This window comes from Vidua macroura, chromosome Z, assembly GCF_024509145.1.
Source record: "Vidua macroura isolate BioBank_ID:100142 chromosome Z, ASM2450914v1, whole genome shotgun sequence".
Lineage (NCBI taxonomy): Eukaryota > Metazoa > Chordata > Aves > Passeriformes > Viduidae > Vidua > Vidua macroura.
This window is the reverse complement of record NC_071611.1, coordinates 4,181,577-4,206,902: the sequence shown is the minus strand read 5'-3', so window position 1 is coordinate 4,206,902 and position 25,326 is coordinate 4,181,577. Positions and strand designations below refer to the sequence as shown.

The window sequence follows — 25,326 nt, the reverse complement described above, 5'->3', positions numbered from 1 at the left end:
AGCAGCTAACTCCATTTTTCAAGCCACTCTAGCTGCAGCTGAGTCTCAAAGGATTTTTCTGCCCAAAACAGAAGTGGTGACCCACTGAGTGCACGCTCATCTGTGACAGTTTCAAAGGCTTCACAGCCCATCTCATGTGCTACATTTAAAAGATTAAACTAGCTGTTAAACAAACTTGTGCAATTTCTGATGGGCCATGCACAGGGTTCATTGGGGAAGTCAGGGACAGGCTTTAAGAGGCAGAACTCATGTTCCCATTTCATGCTTATGATGCAGTAAACTTTAGCATGAAGCCATCAAATGTCATGCTTTGATGTGTAAAAGTTTTTCTTCTAACAGAGATTGCACTGGACCTGCTTCCTAGCCCATGATATCACTTTCTTAGATATCCTCAACCTCTGACATTATACTCAATGACATTTATGCCATTTATGACACAGATTTATAATTTCTGAATTATCATAAGTCTGAATAACAACTGTGGTTGATAATTTTAACTCTTAAAGGCAATAAGGATTTTTAAACTACTCCTAAGTTTCTCTCCAGATACAACAAACCTTATCCATAAAAGCTCCTTAAGCCTAGGAGTAACATTTTTGAGGACCTAAAATTGAAATCACCTCTTGCATCCCAAGACTAAGATTATTTCTCCTTAAACTACTTTTTTCTACGATAAAAATAAAACAGACTCTATTTTAAAAATCAAATAAAAGGAAACATCGACAAAGCAAAGCATTTAACTGATCATATATTGCTTCTCTTAAGCTGAGAATGAGCCACATGAGGCAGATGGTGAACATTTTGCTTATTGTACTACAGGAAACTACTCAGACAATGCATCAGTGAGAGTTGCATTAATACATACTTGCAAAAGAATGAAATTAAATAACCTAATAAATTAAATAAATAAATTATTATGGAAAAAACCCATTTCCTATTCGTGCTGAAGGGCATGTAAATCTTCAGATTCCTAAAATAGTTATTGTGAGGCTTATCACAGGCTCAGGGTATATCCTGGTAAAAGATCAAAGCCTGTAATCTTTAAAAAAAAAAAAAAAGGATCACGCATACAGATCATCCATATTTTGTACAGTGATCTGATGACTACCAGTAACAAAGACTGTAAGTGGGAGTTTGATACAACACTGATGTCTTCACAGCTTGTACTATTTTGGGAGCGCTATAAAACAGTTTTCTCTTTGGTAAGATTGTCTCTTTAATATACAATTTTTGTTGAATATGATTTTGAAACAATGCATAATTTGAGATCACTCTAAATATTCACCTTCAGTTTAGGCACTGAATACAAAAAGCATTGTTTCTTGCACAGCATCACAAACAGCTCAGCAGAGTAAACTCTTCTTCAAAATGGAGGTTTTTTCTGGTTGAAAACTTTAAATTAGAAGCCCATGCAAACCACAGACTGTTCAGGAGTGACTTTAAATATTAAGAGAAAAAGCTGATGTTGTTTTCTGTTTGGCCCACAAGACTTCCTAGTTCTGTTATATAACTTCCTAACTAGTTTTGATTTTTTTCACTCTATTTACAAAGTTCTTGTGATTCCCAAATGTTAGACTTGATATAAGTATGCACTGTTATTATTGCCATTATTCATATTTGTGGAACTTTTTGTAAAACCTAATTCTGTCTCCAGGTGGTGATTGATTCTGCAAGGAAGTTTTGCAGGAAGCAATTAATGAATAGCATTTTCATCACTGTCCTTCTCAAACCATAAGTGCACCTGAAATCAGCCACAAAGGATTTCCACTGTATTGTTTTATTATTTCTGATCCTGTTTAACAGATGGTTTCTGAGAGTTGTTCAGAGTCTCCCTAATTTTTCTCTGTCTATTACAGATGCTCTTGAGTACACACCTATTGTGCTGTGCTCTTACAATTGTTTAATTTAAGCACGCCACACATACCATACTAAATTGCAAACACAAAACCTCAGGAGGAATAATGCAGTAGTTTCTACCTCTAGGCTCTGACAGATGGGCTGCTGTAAATTTCATTTTCACTGGGATTTGATATGGTTTTATCCTAGTTTCTAAGACTAGTTAAGGCAGACAAGATTTTCAGTACTTGAAGGGGGCCAGTAAGAAAGATGGGGGCAACCTTATTATCAGCACCTGTGCCAATAGGGTAAGAGGTAATGGCATAAAGCAAAAGGAGGATCCATTTTTATTATAAGATAATAAAATGCAAGGAAGAAGTTTTTCACAATGAAAGTGATAAAACCCCAGAACAGGCTGCCCAGAGAGGTGGTGGATGCCCCAGTACATAAAAGATTCAAGGTCAGGTTGAATGCAACTGTGAGCAACTGGATCTGTTTGAAGATGTCCCTGATTACTGTAGAAGGACTTAACTTGAAAGCTTTTAAAGGTCCCTTCTAACCCAAAGTATTCTATGATTCTGTGACTTTCTACGAAAATAAAACATAATAACCTTCCATGTGAGCCAGTCATTTTGACCCCATTTTCTCTTTATCAGTGAAAGGAAATCAGCATTCCCACATCTCTGGCTCACCCAGAGATGCTCTTTAGAGTGCCACTCATCCTGCTGTAGAGCTCTACATTTAAGATTTCCAAAGAGAGCAGAGATTTTTCCCAACCCTAACGATGTTAAGGGTTGTGAATTTAAGATCTGATCCTGTGAGCACAGTATAAGGGGTATGTCTGCTCAGTCAGACATCAGCTTCCTTCTGTATACTGCCAGACACAGTTATTCAGGGAGGAATAAAGATTCATCTGAAATCTAAATGCAGACGTGAACAGACCAGGACACGGCGTTGTATAAATGTAATTATACAAAACCCAGACAAGAGCTTTTGTCTGGATATCTTGAAACTAGACAATGTCAGCTCTTTTTGTTTGAAACCACAGTTTTCTATGGTTTCTTAATTTGTTAGCATTCAAAATGAGACAGGGAAAATCCTTGCTAATCATAATTTTAAAAATGGTAGAAATTCCATTGCTTGATGCATATATAAATAAATACATTACTCCAGCTACTTATAGCCTTACACATTATCATGTCTCTTGAAGATGTACAAAAAGAGGTTGGTGAGAGAGAGAAAGCCAGACCTAGACCTCTTTTCCTGAAAAAGTAAAGGTCTTCTGTGCTGTGATAAAACCGAATGGCTCTTTGTTACCAATTTCCTGATGTAAGCTCTCAAATATTAATTTCACTAACTTGAATTGAGTTTTATGTGACAATCTGCTAGTTTTACTGAGATGAAAAGCCCTTCATCTGCAATATAGACTGGAGGATTTTCTTTATACTTTTCTTTTGTTTTCATTCCTAAATGATTTGAGAATTGGCTCTCCTTCTGGAGAAGAGCTATATTCCTCTGAGCCTATGTTAAACAGGATGCACCTACTGATCTAATGGACTTATTCCAAGATAATTGCAAAGCAATGAAACAGTGTAGCCAATATTATTAGTTATTAATAATCACTTTAAACAGATTACTTTCTAAATTCTATTTCTGCTTTCCTAAAAAAAAAAGTCCCTCAGAATCTGCATATTACTGAGCCAGAGACACATAGATCTCAATAGCTGTCCTTAAAGTATGAATATTGATGCTGTCTGCACTGTGTTAATCAACAAGACATAACTGTGAAAGAAACTTGGAGAGAGGGAAGTGGAGACAGAGGAGAAAATCCTTTCTGCAAGTTTTTTACATCATTTTAGTTACACTATCAGTCCACGATAGAGAATGAAAATAAAATGACTACATGCAACAGAAGTTACATCTTCTTTGCAAATGTTTTGATACACACAGTTTAATTACTACTAAAACAAGGAAGCTGTCAGAACCACTAAAATTGTGCAAAAAATAGGCATAGACCTGCTTAGTATTCAATGCCGTGACCCAAAGCACATAGTGACAACACTGGGGTTGCTATATTCCTCTTTAAAATATTAACATACCCTCGATACCTATGAATGACATGAGGTGCTCTTTTTTTATCACATATGAAATAGCATCAGCTCTGTGGCCTTGCTTGATGATCTGTGGACAGTGGTTGATGTCAGACATGATCCTGACCCTGTTTTTGCAGCTCTTACTTCTGTCTTCTTGGATGTGCCTCTTCAGCATAGACTTATCTGAGGACCTGGATTCACCTCTGTTGGATGCTGCAGGACTACCTTGTGCTGATGTACTGGATTTGGCTGGCATAGAGTTAGATTTTTCCCAGGGGTTGTGTTTTGGGTTTGTGCTGAACACAGGGTGGATGACACAGAGATGTTTTTGTTATTGCTGAGCAGAGCTTGCACAGAGCCAAGGCCTTTGCTGCTTTTTGCACTGCCAGGCTGGGAGGGGATGGGGGTGATTGAGAGTTTAGGAGGAGACCCAGCCAGGACAGGTGACCCCAAGTGACCAAAGGGATGTTCCAGACCATGTGACATCGTGCTCAGTGTATAAAGTGGGGGAAGGAGGAAGAAGGGGGAACGTTTGGACTGATGGTGACTGTTTTCCCAAGTCACTGTTACATGTGATGGGTTTGACTCTCTGGAGGTGACTGAGCACCTAACCTGAACATGGAAAGCAATGAATTAATTCTATTTTTTGCTCTGCTTGTGTGCAAGCCTTTTATTTTCCCCATTAAACTGTCGTTTTCTCAACCCATGAGTTTTCCAGCTTTTACCCTTCCAATTCTCTCCCTGCTCCTGTTGGTTGAGGAGTGAGCAAGAGGATGTGGGCAGCTTGGGGTTTGGATGGGGTAAAACCACAAGTTTTCTAAGCCACAGCCTTGTGATAATGTGCAGATCCTCACTACTGATTCCTGGTTTTCTTGCCTTTACAGAGCATCCAGCCCTTGCAGCTGTCTAGCAGTAACTAGCCCAGTGCTGGTTTTTACACTGAAGTCACTGAAGTATGTAATGATCTTTCATTTACTTCAATAACAAGAATTCGTTCATGGGTGAATACTTTCCTTGCGTGTAGAAAACTTATTACCTGAATTCTCATCAGCTTAGAAAATGAGGGGAATTGGCTCATAATCTCCAGTGTGAGGCTTCTCAAAATGAGAAAGGAGTCTAGCAGGACAACATCTCCCCAGGTCCCAGCAGAGGGGACATGCCTGTCTGCTCCTGCTTCAGCTCCTGCTTACGGGCCTCTTACTGGGGAAATAAAAAGAAGCAAAACCAGAAGCCTGTGCATGATGCAATCCATTAAGCAGCAAGAATTGTAAATTATGATGAGCCAGTACTCTTTGTAGCAGTCTTTTGGAGTAAACTGATGAGCAATCTCTAAAATAAACTGTATTCTTATCTTTTGAATGATAAAGAGATTCAAGCAAGGAAAAGCATGTTCACTGATCAATCACAATGAGAAAGGGGGATAAATTTGCTCAAAATTCTACTGTTGATAAAAACTGTTGTGAGAGAATGTTATTTGTTATTTAAGTTCCATGTAAGGTAAATTAACTTACAGTTGAAGCAACAATTAAACTAGAAAGACAAACTCTGTTAATTGCTGGGTATAGGGCTGGGACTTTTGCAGAAGTCTTCCTTTAGGAACCATTTCATTTGGGCCAAAATTCACCAAGCCAAACTATTTTGTTAACTAAATCCATATACTTTGCAGAACATACTTTTTATTTTCCAAATATCAGTCCCCCTTCAAGCTAATAAGACCAAAAAGAGTCAATGCAGACAGGTATTCACTACATAGCAAGGAATCATTTTTACAGATTATTATATGATTGCACAGAACATTTGTTGTTCCCTTTGAATAGTGACAGATTGGGTGAAAAGACCAAATTTAGACAACTGAATCACCGACTTTTTAGGTTTGGCAGATGAGGGGAGTCCTACCCAATGAGGGTATACTTCTAATAGTACCTTTTATGTTGATATTGATTTACTACTCTAACAAACTCCAATTCTTTCTCCAGCATTTTTCAGTACAACAGGAAATTTCCCTGAACTTCTTAATTAAGAATAAGATTGAATTCAAACAGCTTGTGCATGAAGTGAATTTTCACTCAGGACTGGTGTCCAATTTGTGTTCAGAATATAACTATATCCATCTACTGCTTCTCCCTGGTAATTAGTAGTTTTATAGACATCATTTTTACAGTCATGTTCTTGCGTTATGAGATACGTGGAATACAAATTTGCTTAACATTACTTACACCATAAAAACCAGAATAAATGCAGGGAGCTAGTGTCACTGCTCCTCACAATCCAGCACATTTTGCATTTCCATTTAGAAGAAAATTCTAACTGCTTCTTCAAGGGATATTTTATTACTGGAAAACAAATGGCAATATCACTTCAATGACAATGCATCAGCTAATATTCATCTATATTAAAACAACTCCAGCCCAAATAATTTTGGTTTCAGACAATCGACTCTGTACTATTAGCCATAGGATAATTAGAATACAACCAATCTTAGTATTATAATTACTTGCAGTTTAATTTTCACATTGACCTGATATTGCACACCACTATGGCTCATTACACTTGTTTTATTAACGCAGTGTACCAAAAATTATGTTAACATTCTTGCTAGCTACAACATAATCTTCTGGTTCACCCACACACAAAATAGCCTCTATTAAAGGTGAAATAATAATAATAAAAATATTGCAGTAAAACGTAAATGCTTAGTTACATTCTGATTTCCAAGAGTCATAACAATTTGCATAACTGCTCAGATATTTTTCGCTGCATATTCCATAACCATTCTATTTGGCTTAGAAAATTATATTTATATATGCTTCTCCAACATTCAAAGACACTTTTTTGTATGACAGCAGGAATTGAAATAAAATGAGTTCATAAAATCAGTGATGCCAATGTATTAGCAGTTTGCCCTCAATATTTTGCTATAATGGTTATCAAAACTGCATTAATCTCTCTTATTGAAAACTATTTATACACCCCTAATCATCATTAAAATGTTATTTTGTATTCAGCACAACAAATTAATCTTCTTTTCTATTAAAAAGAAATAATCTGATTTTTTTCACAGGGTTTGCCCCTTAATGATGCTTCTGTGAAGAAAAACACAAGACAAAGCTTAAAGATAAAGAATTAACAGAAGAAATGAAAGGAAGAAACTAGAAGCTGCTAATAGAAATTGCAGACAAGGTTTATCAGTCTCCACATTAATGGTGTATTGTTGCTGAAGGCTCTTTAAGAATATCTTTTTCACTGAAACACACAGAGATATTTACTGATTCTTAGAATTGATTAGCAGGCAGGTCACAAAAGCAAAACCTGAGGATCTGTCATGGAAAAAGCCACACTACCCACATGTCTGAGTAGAACAGGAATGAGGCAACAGCTGTATTAAACTCAAAAGCTATTAAAATTCAAAGTTATTAGATTAGACTGATATTTTTTAGGCCCAAGTCATTAATCTTGGTCGAGAGTTCCAGTCTTAACTTCAAGAATCTAGAGCAAAGAATAATGAGACATGGTATATTATAATACATGACAGTACATCCTGTGAATATCTGAAGTTGTTTAGTATGACTGGCAACTTTGGAAATTCATATGGGATTTAAAAAAAAAAAGTAAACACTGTAATATATATATATATATATATGTATATGTTTGGAATTTTCCTCGATAAAAAGTTTACAAGATGACAAATATTAGGAAAACAAACTGCATAAAGAAAGAGGCAGTTAGAGTAGAACAAGCATCTCAAATTTGCCTGAATTATTAATATTTATTTAGTAGAAATAGTCTGCTTTTACAGATGAAGCATTTTATACCAAGATAATGACTACAATCATACAGACTCTTCCTGAACATATTCCTCCTGACTGAAGGAGCAACAAAGTTTTAGCAAATAAGTTGAATAACTTCTGCCTTAATGAAGTCATGCACTGTAAAGTTAATTTCATTGTGAGCCACTGCCATGGGCAAGGACAATTGTCACTATCCCAGGCTGCTCCAAGCCCCTTCCAACCTGGCCTGGAACACTTCCAGGGATGGGGCAGCCACAGCTTCTCTGGGCAACCTGTGCCAGGGCTTCACCACCCTCTTCCTAAAAATAAATTTTTAGGAAGAAAAATTTCTTCCTAATACCTAATCTGAACTTCCCCTTTTTTCAGTTTAAAGCCATTCCCCTTTGTCCTGTCATTTCAGGCCCGTGCCCAAAGTTCCTCTCCAGTTATTCCCTTTAGGCACTTGAGGGGGCTCTAAGGTCTCTCTGGATCCTTCTCCTCTCCAGGCTGAACATCCCAGCTCCTCCAGCCTCTCTCCAGAGGAGAGGTCCCCCAGCCCTGGAAGCATCTCTGTGGCCTCCTCGGGACTCGTTCCAGGAGCTCGACAACCTTCCTGTTCTGGGAATCCCAGAGAAAGATGTGGCACTGCAGGTGGGGCCTCACCAGAGAGGAGCAGAGGGGCAGAATCCCTCCCCACCTCATCCTGGTGGCCACACTCCTTCTGATGCAGCCCAGGGCACAGCTGGGGCTTTCTGGGCTGCCAGTGCACATGGCTGGGTCACGTGGAGCTTCTCATCAACCAACACCCCCAAGTTCCTCTCCCCAGGTTTGCTCTCCAGCCATTCTCTGCCCAGCCTTTTCTTGTGACTGGGATGGCCCTGAGCCACCTGCAAGACCTGGCACCTGGCCTTATTGAACTTTACACTTTTCAGACAGTTCGACCTCTCCAGCCTGTCCAGGTCCCACTGGGTGGCATCCCTTGCCTCCTGCCCCACAGAGTTTGGTGTTATCACCAATATTACTGGAGGTGCCTTTGATTACACTGCTCATGCCACTGACAAAGATTTTATCCAGACTCCTCATCTTAGGACAAAAATTAATGTAACACAAAGACCTTAGGAAATATGTTTGATTTTTTTATTCCCAGCATGTCAGATAACTGGGATAATAGCTCCGTCTATGCACCCAGCATTTTCTCCACATAGCTATAAAGATCTCAACTCTGTGTTATAGAAAGCAAACACTTTAATGTTGCTCTATATTAGCCCTTAGATTCCAATTTGTCCCTCTCTATCTCAGACAAATGGGATCAACACAGATCCTTTGCTTTCTATTTGACTAGTCTCAATTACGTATTTTCTGTCATTCAGCTTTATGACTGTGTAATAAAAGACAGGTTTAATGGGCCAGTAGTCCAGGATGGGAAATCATCCAGCTAGTGAAGCATTGAGGACATCAAATTAGTGGCACTGCTGATCAGTTTTTTCCCCAGCCTGACATCTGTTTGTAAGCACTCATAGCCAAAATTGTTTTGAAAGGCAACGTCAGCCTTAGGCTTTGGAGCTTGCATCAGTGAATCTCTCCACCCCTTACTACTTGTTATTTTCTGCTTTGAAATGAGACAATGCATATAATCATGCACAAGGGAGACAATGTTATCTGATGCTTGATCTGATGAGTAGAAGTCAGGGTTCTTGGGTTGTCTCTAACACCTTTCCTGATTCTTGTCTTATGTGCATATTTAAAATGTACTTTAGCTTAGAGAACACAGATATAAGAAAGGTTTCTGGAAACCTTTAGTTCTATTTGAATAGGCTTTGTTATCTAATAATTTTTTTTCTATTTCCTTGCCAGAAATTATTCTAATAAATATGACTACTGCTAACACTCTCCCTGAACTTAAAGATAAATGGAAAGAGTATTAAGAGATTCATAGACTTTTGAAAAGAAAGAACTCTGGGGACCAGTGTTCTGGACTGTTTTATAGTGCAGACTGAACATCTGCTTCAAGCTAACATTTGCTTGGAAAATAAGAGTACCTCACAAAAAGAGACAAGGAAGAAAACTGAAAGAATCCCAGAGGAAACCCATACCCATACCAACCATCGTTAGCAGTAATTATCATATAATATCAATGATTATATAATAATCATACAATCATAATATAACTACAGTGATTACTCTATATTAACACTGTGTTAATACAGCTGTACACATTAATGTATTATATATGAGTACATGGAAATGTAAATACTTATGTAAATTATTGTTTTCATGAGACTTTTGTGTGTTTTCCGTCTCAAATTCAGTTGTTATGGTTCATTTTATATATGTGTTATAGCAGAACAGCCGTGACACTGAATAAATTAGACGTCAGCTCTGTCTTGTCCCTCCATGCTATCATCAACTGATGATAGCAGCAACTTGCTCAGAGACAGGGCATGAAAGTAGATGAAACTTATGAAATACTATTGCTGTCTCCTTGCATCTTTGGGGAATCTAAGGCTCAGGAACTTCCTGAATTAAGAATGTCATGTTTTCCTTTAAAACTCCTTGCATATCCAGTTGAATTACTTATTTAACCCATTAAAAAGTTTTTTGCATTTGTGATTCCTACAGCAATGAGTTCCATTGTTTAGTTGTGCACTCTGTAGAAAAGAATTTTCATTTTTTAAACATATAACATGCTCAATCAACTAATTTTCCTCCAATCTTGTATTGTTAAGAAGGATATATATTTTTTATACTAAAAATATTGAGAATTAATCTTAAACCTCTAAATATATTTAGAATTGTTCTTAAACCTCATCATATTTAAGTGTCATTTTTACCACCTAAAATAGAGTTAAATACTTACCAAAAGAGTTAAATAGAAAGTCTATCACCTTTTTTGTCCAGACATTGATGGATCTATTTCAAAGAGGAATATCTCTAGCTATTTGGACTTAAAAAGGTAATCACTTTTCATTTTTCACCATTTATTCCTACCTTTGTTAGTTCTTCTTTTTGACATTTAGTAACACGTGACATATTTTTCTTCAATTTTGTTTTTTTTTATTCACATAAAACTACTTTTAAGTTTATGAAACTTATGGCCATAATCCTGTTTTTCCCATGTTTGTTGACTTAATTTGTCAGACACAAGTTATCTTTCTGAAACCTTATACAACTTTTGCCTGTAAAATGATATTTATTCACATATTTGCTATTCCTATTTATTCATCTTCATATATCTGTTATTCCTACTCTTTCTTGTAGTAATTATGAATTTTCTTAGAAGAACTCAGATTTACTGGTCTGCAGCTCCCTGGACTCTTCTGCACGTGCCATCTTCCATTTCCCTGTTGCTGATTCCATTTCAAGCACAGTTAATAGTTCAGCAATTTTATACTTCAACTCTCTTGGAACTCTTGGGTGAATACCATCTGTTCCTGATGATTTGTTAGCAGATATATTATCAGTTAGTTGTAAAACCTCTCAATTCTAGCATTTTTATAAGCTGCCCAAGTATTGAATTTAGAAAGCCTACTAAAGAACCCTCAAACCTAAACTCCTAATTCCAAATTTTGGGAAGCTTATATTCTGACGGCAGATCTTCTATACCAACCACTCCTACCCTGATATAAATAATAAATTAAACTTAATTTCATTACACCATTTTTCAGTATTAAGTACCCTCATTTCTATCATTCAAAGTCACCTCAGCATTCTCTGTCTTTCCTGTGATTGTTCAGAATAAAATACCACAAAATCCTGTCATTTAGGTGCATTATTCATCAAGATAAACCACAGATATTGAGGCAGGTAAAGGCAGAACATTAAGGTCAGACTTTGCTCAGACTGTAGAATTCCAATGAGAAGCACACACAGGAGGAAAAGGAATATAGTATAGGCACTTTTGATACTTCCATCACTATAGAAAAGTGGAGATAACCTAAATTATATATTTTCAATCACTATCTAGACAAATAAAACCATGCTTTGAAGAAGCTGAAGGCTTAATACATTTAAGTGGATAATGGTCTTATGGGGTTTCTGAGTAACAGCTCATTGCTTAATTTCAGGTAGCATGCTAGTTTTTCTTTTCAGTACATTTTGCATTGCGTTGTGTTAATTTTCTGTGTAAATACCACATTTTTTTACAGAAGTATTTTCTGCTGAAGATTTCAATAATATGAAAGTTTGCTGTTTATATTTTTAATTTTTGAAGGAAAACAGCCATTCCAATGCTATCTTGCTTTAGTGAGGAACACTTCTGAAGAAGACCAGACTATCTAGTCACAAGGTTAAGGAATTTGCTGATTATAAAAAATAAAGATTTCTGTGCTACTGTGTAATTTTGGCATAACAACAAGCCTTTAACTTTATTGCACAAATAGAATGAAACAGATTCTCATTGGAACTATTCCACTGTTTTTTATGAGGTTTTTTTTTTCATTAATTATCTTCAGTTTCCCACATGGCCTTTTTACCTGTGCTCCATAAAAACCAATTTCTCTTTTACAGACATTCCATATTGAAAATGTCAGGCAAACGGGACATATATAAAATTATTTTTATATTATAGGGTTTTAAATTAGTCAAAGCAGTATTTAGTGTGTGTGTGAGTTAAATTTAAATGAAATAAATGTTGCCAGGTTGACAGCAGTGGAAAGTATGTCAGTCTTTCTGTTCACAGAACAATGGTACAAACAGTGGGAGATTCTCCAGCAAGTTCTGAAAAATTAATTGTGCCTTAGATAGACATATTTTGGCATAAAGAAAAATTCAGTTATTATTAATGTGAATTTCTTCACTCCTGTTAATAAGAATGTCAAAAAAGATTTCCAGAATAGAATAAAAAGGCACTTTTACCACTATGCCCCATCTAGCCATGTCTTTGTGCTCCAGATTCCAGTGAGTGAAGAACAAGTAACATTGAATACAACAAAATTCTTCCCCAGAAATTTAGTAAGGTCAATGGAGATTTTTAATCTAAGAGTTATCCTTACACAAAATTATCTTACCCAAAGTTGTCTCCTAATAAAACAAAGGACTGAGGTGTATGCTTTAAACAAGGAAAAACAGTAATTAATGACTGCTACCTATAAACCACTCCCAAACTTCTTTCTCTTCACAAATAATTATCAAATAAGGTTAAAACTCTAGCAAGAGCAAAGATATCTGACAGTGAAATACTCTCTGTCTCAAAATACAGGAGTATATTAACATTAAATCCTTTAAAATTCTTATATTATACTTACTTAGGGACTCAATAATTTCTTGCAGACACCACCATGTCTGAAGTGGTGATGTTTCCCAAAGGACTTTCAGGCTTCAGTGTCACTGATCAAGTGTTGCTGACCCATCTATGATCGCTTTAACTCTACCATTCTTTTGTCTGTTTGTTTGTTTTGGACCTCTTTTTTGTTTTATTTTGTTTTGGTTTCTGTGTTTTCTTTTGGTTTTGGTTTGTGTTTGGTGGGGACTTGTTTGTTTCCTGTCAGATCTCAGGGATTATCAGCATTGCAGATCCTCAAAATCAAATCAAACCACTCTCAGGTTCTAACCCCCTCCTGGTTTTGGGAGCACTATAATCTTGACAAGGTTACCAGCCATTAAGAGCCATCTTGTAGTCACAGGCAATCATCAGTGAAATCATCTCATTCACTTCAGGCGGGATAGAAAATGGGGTTAAAAGGGAATACAGCTTCTCCATGAGCAGCATTTATTCAGTGGGTGGCACTGGGAAACGAACCACATGGGTCTGTATCCCTATTCAAGCCAGAGGCCACAGGTCTGGAGAATGCTCAAGATGTACTTCACTCCAAGGAAAGCATAAATCACCTCCACTTTCACCCTCCTCTTCTTCTATTTCCTTCTTTGACTATACAAAACACACAAACACCTTCAATCTCCTCCTGGGATCTAACAAACAACCGATTAATAAAAAAAAAATTTAGGAAAAAAAGATCTGTATTTTTTAATTGAGTGGAGCAAATCCACACAGTTTTCTTCATACAATTTGTTGAGAAGGAGAGCAAAAGAGATCAGCGGGGTGCCACCTGACACCCGCATTCCTGCATCAGTTCAGAATGAAGTGAAAATGCCTGGATAACTCTGAGGATTTGAATGTTCCTCTCAGCCTAACCACCTGCGCCCAGCATAATCCTGGGGTTTGGCTTCAGTGGAAAATATTCTAGGACTTGGTGACAGTAGGTGGTGTGGGGTTTAAATTATTTGCTAGGAAGGTTTCAAACAATGATAGGAAGGTCACGAGTTTTGGTCTGTATTTTAAAGTAGCTCCAGACTAAGAACATCTGGCATAATATTTCCCAGATTTTAGAATAGGCTGGGTGGAAAATCCAACAAAACAACCATGCTTCCCCAGGTTTTAAAATCCAAGAAATTGTAAGATGTGAAAATGAATGGAATCTAGGGAACCAAGGCCAATTTTACTTTTTTTTTTTTTTTTTTTTTTTTTTTTTTTTTTTTTTTTTAACCAAGACATTATATTAGTCACATCATTATGTTAGTCCCCACCACCTTAGAGCAAATGTAAAATTAATTCCAAATTTCAGTGTTGAACTATTTATGACAGGAATACCCCAGGGGTGGCCTGTGGTGCTGATGAATATCCTGTACTGAGCACAATGTTGGTGTTAAATTATGGTGTTAAAACATGCAGACAGACACAAGCACACAGAAAACCCTGCATATGTGTGTCAGCTTGTACCAGATGACTAAAAAAATTAACAAGACATATTTTTCTCCTTAGTAACATTTTTTAATTGTAGTCAGTGGGAAAAATGACATAGATGGAAACAGAGAGGAAGAATATTTCCTGAGTGACAGAGGAAACAAATACAGTAATGGTAGAAGGGATGTCCATCCTTTTCTTCTTTTAGAAGCAACACTCATCAGGAGAAGGTGGATGAAGATACTGAGCTGTATCAAACCAAATACCAATTAATTTCAAATAAACAACACACCATACCCTAACTCCCAGACAGGCTCTGGGGTTCTGATCAGCAAAACTATCTCATTAGTAATGTAAATGACTAACACTGAATCCCAAATTTTGATGTTTTGTAGACATTTAGCATCTTGAGTTTCAAGTGCAATAATGTGCTTTAATGTCATTTTAAAATAGGTGATTTACCAGCTCTTCTTGAAATAACTGTGTTATATCAAACAATTTACTCAGAGGATTTGAAGCTGCCATTTTTCCATAGATTTCATATAATAAAATTTGGATAGTGTGGATGAGGTATTAACATATGTTTCCCCCTTAATTTACTTTTTTGTATAGTGTTTTTGGGAGGCGGGAGGGATAAGGGGCTTTTTAAAAATTTTGAGTTTCATGACTGCACCACTTAATGTCACTTAATGTGTGAAACTAAAGTTGCTATTTTTAGGCAAATTGTTAGATATGATTAAAAACAAATTTCTCTAACTTCCTAACTCATCTGGGAAAAAAAAAAAGTGAGTCATTTAGACGATAATACAAGCAATCTTAAAAAATCAAAGATGATTAAACTGATTAATCTTCATTTCTTTAAATGCTAGGTCATGCTCTTATTATTAATAAAATCATAACGAGCTGTAATTAAATTCTGGCAAAGTTTCTACTTTCAAGTAGTTTGACCTCCTACTGAAAAAAAAAAAAAAAAACAAAAAAAAACCACATAGGAAGCTATCCTTGTTCCCAGAAATTCACATTTTTGTGCAAACAACCCACTCTGTAAATGTGGCTGTCTATATTAATATACTACTTTGCAAAGGTATTTTTATTTTTACAAAGTTGCTCTTTACTGTCTCACTTTCAGGGCAGCGTTTTCACTCAAGTGCAGAATAAACTGAAAAAATTTTATTAATTCCACCCTAATTAAGCATATGCTCAGTTTCCTGAGAACTGGAACTGTACTAAGTAACATGTAAGGGTTGGGATGAAACTTTTTTTTTTTTTTTTGCTGCTGTAAAAACAGCAACAAGTATGTAAAGATTGCATCATTTGCATGTGTGCCCCTGTAGGGAAATTGACAGGATAAATTCTGAGGTCCTGTTGCTTTCAGCCTGGAAGGTGGAGGGGCAGAACTGTGCCCCACCAGCTTGCCTGCTGTGGTGTGTTCCTGACTCTTCCTCCTCTGTGTTAACAAAAGGTTACACAGAGCTTGTACACAGTGCTCAAGAGCAAGATTCACAGGGAAATGAAGGCTTCAGCAGATACATGGAAAATTAATAAAATGAAATTTTGTCCTCAGCCCTGGAGCAGGGAAAGAAGTGGAGTGAGAGCCACACACATCTCTGTCCTTACACCTTGCTATGCTGGTGAAAAATGAGCTATGGGAATCCTTCAGGGATGACGAGCTCTCTCCGAAATTGTCCTGGTTTCATCTAGGGTAGAGTTAATTTTCTTTTTAGTAGCAGGTACAGTGCTGTGTTTTGGATCTAGAATGAGAGTAATGTTGACAACACAGTGAAATTTTAGTTGTTGCCCAGCAGTGCTCACTGTAGGCAAGGACTTTTTAATGTCCAATGTTCTGCCCATGAGCAGGTGCACAAAAAGCCAGGGGAAAGCATGGCCAGGAGAGCTACCCCAAACTGGCTAAAGGGGTACTCCATATCATGAAGGACATAAACTGGGGGGATTTGGCCAGGAGCTGCCTATTTCTGTTTGAGGACACACTGAACATCAGTCAGTGGGTGGTGGACATCACTTGTTCCTCTTCCTCTTGGGCTTTGTTCCTCCCGCTCTCTCCTTTTCATTATTAGTATCATCAATATACTTTTTAAAAGCCTTTTTTTTCTTTTTTTTCCAATTATTAAAGTGGGTTTTTTTTGGTTTTTTTTGTTTTTTTTTGGTTTTTTTTTTGTTTTTTTTTTTTTTTTTTGTTTTTTTTTTTTTTTTGTTTTTTTTTTTTTTGTTTTTTTTTTTGTTTTGGTTTTTTTTTTTTTTTTTTGCTTGTAAATTTTCCTCCCCACCAGGAGCAGAAAGGAATGAGTGAGTGGCTGCCAGGTGCTTAGCTGCTGGCTAGAGTCAAATCACAACAAATATCCAGCACAGGCATCTGTACAGGCTCCTAACTAAACACTAGCCACCTAAAAAATGATGCCACTGTGTTTTCCCTTGCAAGCTGTACTTCTCTGTGTGGTCATTGTGTAACCAACATCATTCCCTCTGAGGGATTCTAAGGAAAGCTGCAGCACCATGAACTCACTTGTAGTCATGCCCTACACTCCTCCAACCCTACAGGAGTTTTGTGTGGAAGTTTTATAACATGACTTGCTTGCCTTAATCACAAAGAAAGATCCTGCCAGCATGACTGCCACATGAAAACCTTCGCAAGAGTCAATCTCAGTTAATTTGCAAGACAAGAAGACAAATTTCAGCCCAAGTTCACCTTGAGAAGCATCCTCTGTCAGTAAGGCAAGAGGTGGGAGAGCAGCTCTGTACCTTCAAACCTCTCCTTCAAGGTGCTCTCCCACTGAAGTCACACACGGTCATGCCAAGTCAGGATTCAGCACATAGGCAGAACAAAGATCTCTGAGGTGGATGGTGAAGTTAGAGCAGGTAGAGATAAGAAGTACTGTGAGCCTTTCAAAGCAATACAAATTGTGCTGCTGTTTAGTACCCCTAGCAGTGAAGTGACCTTGCAACACCCTCCCCTGTGTATACCCCTGGCTACACGTCCTGCTTTCTCCTGCTTCAGCTACAAGCAATTAGCTGTCTTTGGTTTTATCTCCGAATATCCAGGTTTTACACTATAAACATTTTATTATCTGCAGTGCAGCTATTGTTTTCCTGTTGTTCCTTCTCCTACAAAGCAGCTTGTTATCTGCATCTTAGTCCCCTTCAAATGTCTTCTACTCCATGTTGAAGGAATTACAGGACTTACTGAGTGATTCACTGGAGGTTAACACAATTATAAATTGAGAAATGAGCCAACTGTTTCATTACAATTGTCTGTGTGTCTGATGGCATTTACTGCAGCCTGGGTAATGTGAAGCTGTGGTTTGGGGTAACTTGTGGAAACATGAAAGCACTGTAATGACAGGAGGTAAACTTTGTATAAATGAACATTTGCTAAAGACTGTTGACAATGATAAAATTTCCTTCCAAAAGATTATAGCTGCCAGATTTTCTTCTACAATTGCATTGACATGAAAAAACATACCCTTTTTTATTTTCCTTTTCCTTTTCCTTTTTTCTTTTTTTTTTATATTTTCTTTATGTTTTTTTCTCTTTCTTTCTTTCTTTCTTTCTTTCTTTCTTTCTTTCTTTCTTTCTTTCTTTCTTTCTTTCTTTCTTTCTTTCTTTCTTTCTTTCTTTCTTTCTTTCTTTCTTTCTTTCTTTCTTTCTTTTTTCTCAGAAGGAAAAACATTATAAATATTCTTTTCTAAAAACTATATGAGAAAGACTACTTAGGACAATGGCCAGCGTAAAAAGAAACATTGAAAAATCAAAATCAATCAAAAGAAAATAGAAGTTAAAGTCATAGAAGAACATGACAGAATCCAGATAGGCATTTTGATAATGCAAGAAAGTGATTATTCAAAGGTCTGACAGTTTTCTAGGATAATAAAACACCATGACAACTTCAGTAGTTTTAATTCCAAATATTCAGACAACTGTCATAGCTCCATCAAAACAGCAAAAATGGCTTATATTGTACAGACTTTGAAGCCCAAACAAAGAATATGATGTGATATCATGTGGGAAGGAAATATGTAGGCAGGTGCATGTAACTGATGACGGCAACTCCTTAAAAATGCAATTCATTTTCATCAGACACTGATGGAAAATGGAACTACATGAATATCCATGGGAAAGGAACAATCAAATGGAATCAAAATGTATGAAAGAATGAATTAAAAATGCAATGAAAAAATTCAAATAAATAGAACCCTAGAATCACTGAGGCTGGAAAAGACCTCTAAGGCCATTGATCCAACCATTCCCCCAGCACTGCCAAGGCCAGCACTGCCCCATGTCCCAAGTGCTACATCCACACAGCTCTTAATTCCCTCCAGGGATGAGGACTTCACCACTGCTCTGGACATCTGTGCCAGGGCTGGACCGCCCTTTCCACAAAGAAATCTTTCCCTGATGTCCAACCGGAGCCTCCCCTGGCCCAGCCTGAGGCCGTTCCCTCTCCTCCTGTCCCTGTTCCCTGGGAGCAGAGCCCGACCCCCCCGGCTGTCCCCTCCTGTCAGGAGCTGTGCAGAGCCACAAGGTCCCCCCTGAGCCTCTTTTTCTCCAGGCTGAGCCCTTTTCCCAGTTCCTTAAGCTGCTGCTCATCAGACTTTTGCTCCAGACCCTTCCTTAGCTCCCCGTTTCTGGACATGACATAGTTTTGAAGAATTTGCTCTTCTGTGCCATGTTCTCCTCAGGATTTTTTCCATTAAACTTCCATTATGATTTTGTAGTTGTTGTCTAGGATTTTGTTTATTCAAAAATCAAAGAAAAGATGAGTGCATGGTTCAGAAGTACAGTCTGTAGTTAGCAGCAGCAATAACAGAATGAATCAGTAAGTTTGGATTCTAAACTGAAAATATGTCAGAAACAATTTTATAAGTTTTCATCTCACCAAAATGCTAGCACAAAAAGGCAAAGAAGATGGCTGTCTGAGCCTCCCTCTGCTGTCAGCAGCAAGACAGACTTCTTCCCAGGCAGATACATCTCATTTTATGAGACACTTCTATGACATGTAATAAATCCTGGCTTTCTGCGTGGATTTTATAGAGAGTCTAGCCAAGTCATTTAATCTCACCATTTAAAATGTTTGTAATTAGCACAAATGTATACTCTTCATTGTTAATAAGCAGCAAAAAATTCATTTCTCCTGACTTGCAGTTCAAGTTCAGAAGGAAAATTGAAACCTTTCATTCTTTGTGTAGGACATTGGTCTGAATAATGGGAAACGACTCTTTCTTCAGTACAGACACTTCTACCTACCTTACATTTAATGTTTTCAAAAGAAAGTGGAACTGCTGGTGTTGAAGTACAGTTACAAATTTCAAAGGAGTTTTAATCCCAAAAGCAACAGAATTGAGCCTGATTCTAAGGTAAGAAATTCATAATACTACAGATTCATGATTCATAATATGAGTAAGGGAGCATCTAGTAAACAGTGCTTCATAGTCATGCACTGAAAAATAAAAATAAAAGCAAAATATAATATCAAATTCTTGAAGTATTTTCAGTGTCTCAACCAGGCACCAGAAGGTACAAACTGACAATTTTTTGATATAAAGTTACTCACACAGAAGAAACCAAATGAAAACAAGTTTTTAAGAAAATAAAGCTAAACAAAAACAAAGCAAAGCAAAGCAAAACAAAACAAAAACCTTTATCTGTCTCAGACTCAACTGATATTTCAAGGTTTGAGAAGCGTGAAAATAGAGCAACTGTCAAAATGAAAACCTAAAAGTTGACATTCACATTGTCTGATAACCAGTTGGCTTATCTTGAGCAAAATACAGAGTAAAATCTCATTGAAGTGAGAATATTCAGCTGGTTCTGATCATGAGAACTTACTGTAATCATGGTTTGAGAATTATTTTCTGGAATGATAAAACTTCAGGGGAAAAATACAATGAAAGCTCTGTAATGCATTTGCAGTCCAAGTAATATATTGCTCCATGTTAAATCATAGAATCACAGAACCACAGAATGGTTTGGGTTGGACGGGACCTTAAAGACCACCATTTTCCTCCCCCCTGCCATGGGCAGGGACACTTTCCAGTGTCCCAGGCTGCTCCAAGCCCCATCCAACCTGGCCCTATATAAACACTCCCAGGGATCCAGGAGCAGCCACAGCTTCCCTGGGCAACCTGTGCCAGGGCCTCACCACCCTCGCAGACAGGAATTTCACCCTAACATCTGATCTAAACCTACTCTCTTTCACTTTGAACACAGTCCCCCTTGTTCCACCACTACAGTTCTGGATGAAAAAGGTAGATTTCATGTTGATCTTTTCATTTTTTACTAAAGGAGCAGGTTGTAGAGGGAAATGCTTTCAAAGGTGTTGTAGTGTGTTTTGTTTAAAATTCATGTCTGCCCCCTGTTTTCCCCCTTAATCTCCTCCTTTCCCAAGCTGCCAATCTTCCCAAGGTCCTCCCTAACCCCCTCCATTCCAAGTTGTCAGTCCTCCCTTTTCCCACCCCTTTCTCCAGAATGTTCCTTGTCAATCCTCCCTATCCTACCCCTCCTTCCAGAGTGTTCCCTGTCTATTTTGTTATACTCGACACCCTATTTGTTACTTTGTGTTATTCCACTCCCCTATTTCCCCTGTTAGGTTTATAATAGTTTAGTCCCACCTTAGACCACTCCCCAGCTTTACCCTCATTGGTTAATGTTCCTGCACCCGTCCTCCTGAGTTACTGTATAAAATTTCTGTTCACCCCCCCCCCCCCAAGTTTTGTCTTGGGGCTCCATCTTGTCCATCCCATAAATACACTCTGGTTTCCCCCAAGACCCGTGTCTTTGTTATCTGTCCCTGTGCCGAACCTGCCGACAGCTGGGATTGCAGAGTCGCAGGGGGACGGTCGCGCCCCTGCACTCGCCGCCCGGCACGCCCCGCGACGGCGCACTGCGACACAAAGGCACTGCTACTCTCAGGTTTTTGCTTGAAGCCAGTAAGGCAACTCATGGGTGGAAGAGTAAACAACTGCATAATTCTTTTCAAGAACAAAACCATACTGGCAAAGCTAACAGGTTTGATGACGGGATTCCCAGAGAGGCAAGGAGCTGTAAGAAACATGAGCCGCCCTCCTAAATTCAGACAAAATAGACGTCAACATATTATCCACGGACTCAACTGAGCCCACAGCTGATTCCTCTGGGGTCTAAAAACAAAAACAAGAAAAACTGCTCCATGAAGGCTGTGATATTTCTGCATGGCTAGAATTTCAAGAGGGCTTCTAACATCTACATTAAAAGTTAAGAAAAGCTTCTAGAAAGAATGTTTTACAGTTCAGAGTTGTAGCATATTATTAAATGGAGCTTGAGTAATTTCCCTCTAAATTTCTCAATGTAATTGATGTTTTGGAGTGATTAGTAGGTAAAGGCTTTTGTATATTTTCTAAACAACATTGCAGTAATGCCACAGGTCCTAACTATTAATTTTTTTTTTATATAAAGCTGCAATTTAACATTAGTATGGCATGAACTTGAATAGCTTTAATGTATTTTTTAAAGATGAATATGTTCTAATTAGATATTCATCTGTTACACGTTTTAAACAGTATGAATCAGGTGTTCATCTGTAGTAAAGAGACAAGGTGAAAGTATCAGCATTAAAGCGAAAGTATCAGCATTTTCAAACAGCTGGTTCTACATGTTTCTGAAAATCTGATGATAATTAAAGACATACAAGCATACATGTACTGATTTAATGGCTTCTCTGTTTGAAAACACTGAAATGAAAATGTTATCTAATCATTTAGTTCTGTATTTTTCTATCAAATAGCTATGGAATTTAATGCATATAATATTTGAGTGTTTCTTAGAGCAATGGCTGAAAAAATCAGGGAATGGACACAGATAAATGCTCCAAGCCAGGCTGGATGGGACTTGGAGCAACCTGGTCTAGTGAAAGGTGCTCCTGCCCATGGCAGAGGTCTTGGAATGAGATGGGCTTTGAAGTCCCTTCCAATACAAACCATTCCATGATTCTGTGAATGCCTGAGCAATTCATGCCTGCTCAGTGGGGGATGGAGGGTGCCTTGCCACCACATAAACATCAAGATAATGATTTACTCTCTTTTCCACCCAGTTTTTGCACATTTTTTCCCACGTTGTTCCGAAAAAATTGAAAGTGTTTGTTCTATAGGCTGGTGAGTATAACTTAAAACTTGCTTTAAGAAGGAGTATAGACAATGCCATTTAGGCGTTAGGACATTAAAAATCACAGGCACGCATAAAGACTATAATTTCACTCAAGCCATCATAAAATAAAAACATTATTTAAAAATAATAAACTCATTGTTCTTTGTTTTTCAGCAGTGTTTCTCTTAAGTCACAATTTTAATTGCAGATTAGTTTTTTTCTTGTAGTCCTGTTGATAGATTTGAGGAAAGCAGCATACATTATTAACTGTACTGTATGGGGATTCACATTTCAGACAACAGCTTTGTCTGGCCAAGCCAGACTACGGCCAGTCTAATTGTTGCAGAATTGTCATTAAATGGAAATGATGCCTAGAAATGTTGAACTTAATGTTATGTCTTGAAATAGCATTAATAACATTACAGTTGTTTTAATGAAATTCATAGGAGAAAAATGTCATTAAACAAAGCAACAATATTATCCCTGGTGCCCCGGTCAAATTCCAACCTGGCCGATTGCATTGTGACACCTACTATTTTTCAGCTGTTTGAATTTGGTGTGCTTGTGTGCCTCCCTGTTTGTTCATTGATATGTTAATGCCCTACATCACCAGCTCATTGCTGCCTGTCACTCCAGAGTTAGTTGGCTGTCACTCTTGGCCATCTGAATGCTTGTAATGAAGCTGTAACCACAGTGCACGACCTTGAAATACCTTTCCAGAGCTCGTCCAGTTACTGAGATATTGCTTAACCTTACAAGTGAGCATAGATAAAACTTATTTCAGTGTTTGTTAAACATACAGCATAGCCTCATGTCCCAGTTCTGAAATAATGAAACACTGAAAAGCATTAATATGTGCTTAAAGCTGGGCACAAAAGTGTCATCTCACACACTGGGGCTTCAGTTTAGGTCAGGAAGGTACTCAGAGCAGTATCTGCTCACTTAACCAGGATTTGCTTTGAATTGTGGAGTGGAATCTGAAATGAATGAAATTAAAGTGAAGACACATTCTAGGAGCACAGCTTATACACCTCAGCACCAACTAATCATACAGACAACAGCCATGGAGTAAAGATTGTCGAAATTTAAAAACAATATTCCAAAATATGGACTCCATAAAAAGTTGCTTTTCTCTACTGTTGTTCATTATTGACACACAGTCATATTCAAAGGCTTTATTTAAAGGAGCAGATCTGGTCTACACTGCCTTACTAGTCTTTGACTTAAGGGTGAAAGTCTGGATGGCAGAATACTTGAGAAAACCCTTCTGACACTGCCAAATGTGTTGGTATTTGTAGAGGGCTTGTGGAGGAAAACATTCTGAAGGCCTAAATTCTGCTTCATTGAAAACTTTTGAAAATGTAGGACCAGAATTTGGATTTTCCTCATTCGCATATTCAGGCAGGATCATCAGTGGTGACTTCATAGAGCAGTTTTCAGTGTGTTTATCACATCTCACAGGCTTAATTTCTAATATTATTCCCAAAATCCTCCCCATGCCCCTTAATCTAAAATGCTGTAGGTGAAATCCTGATACTCATGCACAATAATTTTCCTGTTTGTGAGACCAGACTAAATCACCGAGGAGCATGTAAAGAGCCAGGCATATATTTTTATGTATGTTGACAGTGATGAAAATATAAAAGTTGAACAAAAGTTGAGATCAGAAAGAGATAGTGGCAGAGATCTGTAAAAGAGTGTCTTCATACCAGTTAGGAAATAGAGCACTGCTGAAACCTCATCTAGGGATAACTGTAGGTAATCAATTGTATCCTGCTTTGGAATTAAGTGAATGTCCAGTTCTCTCAGCAAAACAACTGAACTCACATCCTTCCCAAACCCTCATCCTTCCCCTTCTGGTGTAAAAGCACATAGCACTCCTGTTTGAAACCCCTGTTAAACTGCAGCTGGATTGTCACCAATAAGGTTTTGTCACAGCCTGATCTGAGGAGGAAGCAAATGATCTGGAAAACAGATGCAACGTTTTAAATATGCATAATCAGATCTTTAAGGCTCATTTCAAGCTCAGTGCTGTCTTGGATTTTCTTCAGGTAGAATAAAGAAGACAACAGAATGGGGAGAAGAGTGACAGGATAAGTGGAAAAGAGTAGACAGGATTGTGTGAGCACAGATGCTAATGAACCAAAAAAACACCATTTTATTTAAGTGTTACATATGTCTGCACAGAAGTCAGATATTTGAAAGCAGTTCTAGTTGTAGATTAGGCATATTTTCTGTTCAGTACCAGGCCACAACCAAGACATTTTAATGTGATCTCTCTCTAGCTCACCAGTGCAAACAGTAAGGAAGAAGTAGAAGAAGCAAAAGGAAAAAAGTGAGCAAAGATTATTAAAGACATTGAGAGAGCCACAGCCATTGACCTTGTAGTCAAAAAAATTCTGTTTCTCTATGGGTGGTGGTAGCAGCTGAAATCTTGTATACAAATCAAAGTGAATTCATGTCTTGTATGTCCCCTTTTTACCTGAAGACTCTGATAGCACAGTCACTGGATCTTCAGGCAGATGTAGTCTCATATAGATTTTTTTTTTTTTTTTTTTTTTTTTTAATCTGAGGTTGAAAAACCTTTAATCAAATCCAATACGTTTGGGAAAAAAACCCAAACCTCTGTTTAATGGCAGAAACCGAAGGTATATTTCCACAAAGGTCCTCACTGAAGCTCTTTCTGTGTATATAAATATATATATATATATGAATATATATAAATCTTTTGATAACCATAGTCAAATTTTTTCAAGTAAAATCAGAGAAAGTTTAGATGTGATTTGCCAATGCTGCTTCAAGTTCCACAACATATGAA

At 37.6% G+C, this 25,326-nt stretch overlaps 1 protein-coding gene across 2 annotated transcripts in view; it reads right to left on the bottom strand.

Moving 5' to 3' along the window:
- The window catches only part of RIT2 (Ras like without CAAX 2), a 238,403-nt gene that overhangs the window by 126,579 nt on the left and 86,498 nt on the right, over nucleotides 1-25,326 (bottom strand). The window lies entirely within an intron of this gene.